Source organism: Panthera tigris, chromosome C1, assembly GCF_018350195.1.
Source record: "Panthera tigris isolate Pti1 chromosome C1, P.tigris_Pti1_mat1.1, whole genome shotgun sequence".
NCBI lineage: Eukaryota > Metazoa > Chordata > Mammalia > Carnivora > Felidae > Panthera > Panthera tigris.
The window spans coordinates 42780885-42782330 of record NC_056667.1 but is presented as its reverse complement, the minus strand read 5'-3'; positions in this window follow the sequence as shown (position 1 = coordinate 42782330).

Sequence of the window (1446 nt, the reverse complement as noted above, 5' to 3'; positions counted from 1 at the left end):
AGTTACCAAAAAAAAAAAAGACTGTTTTTTTTTCCCCTTCTTCTAAGGAAGCCCCAAACTGAGATGGGTCAGTTAATTCAGCATAAGTTCACCCTGTGCTCAGCGGAAGAAACCTGTTGCTGGTCCCTCCATGGGACCACCATAGGAGGCCACCGTGCACTGCGTGTGGGGTTTGCACATAGACACAGGGTCATGACATCACAGCTTTTTCTAAATTTTCCTTCTTCACGCCCTGAAGCTTCTAAATCAGGTTTTTTTTTTTTCTGGGCTGTTCCTGCCTGGTTGTTCTATTCTGGATCCGAATCTTGGTTCTTTGTCCTCTCCACAGATACAGATGCTTATGTCCTAAGGGAGCTATTAGCAAACCAAATCTAGCCGGGTATTAGAAATAGGCCATGATCAAGTAGGGTTTATCACAGGAATTCAAAGAAGATTCCAAGAAATGAACCCTTGATGCACACCACACCATGGATGAATCTCAAAATCATTATTCTGAGCGAAAAAAGCCAGACCAAACAAGGGTGCATATAAAAACCCTGGAAAGTGCAGATTGATTTATAGTGACAGGAAGCAGCCCCATGGCTGCCTGGAGGAAGGGAGTACTGGGGAGGGGTCAGGAGGAAGTGATTCTAAAGGGACAAGAGGAAATTTGGGGAGCGATAGGTATGTTCTCTCTAGATGCTAAGAGATGGTGCCGCCGAAGGTATGTATATGACAAAACATCAAAGCGCACCCAAAAAAGATCAAAGAACGTTCCACGTTTAAGAACTCTATGAATGCAGTCAAGTGTACAAGATTTGGTGCAAGGGGCACAACTTGGCCAGGGGCCCACAGCGAGGACAAGCTGGGACTTGCCCATAACTCCCTAACAACTGTGAGTCCCCGCTTAGACCCCGAGAGACTCTTGCTGAGGGCACAGCTGGCCAGAGCCAGGGATCCAGGTCTCTCTGTCTCTCCGGTCCTGTTCCTCTGTCTCCTCCACATGGCCCTGACTCCCACAGGGCCAGGCTTCAGGCTGGGGGTGAAGGGGCCCTCTTGCCACAGCCGCCCCCACAGGGCAAAGAAAGAGAGCCTTGCAGCCGCCTCTGTTTGGACAAGCAGAGATCTTCACATGTCAGCTCGCCCAGCTGACACCCCAATTTCTCTCTTGGGCTCAGGAGGGGCAGGTGTGATCCAGGAGAGTGGATGGAGCGTTTTAACAACCTTTAATACCTGCCTCGTGCAAAAAAGGACATCTACACCGAGAGAATTAATGAATGCACTGCTCCAAAGACTTCGGTTGGGGAAGGCTTTTGGTCGGATCTGGGAATGCAGCCAGGAAAAAAATCATTTCCACAGCCCTGCTGGGAACAGAGACAGTGACCCCATTGGACAAGCCTTTGGGAGGGGGCCTAGCCTGACTGTCCCCTCTGGAAGGGGCCCCTACCACCCCTTTTCTCCCAGAAC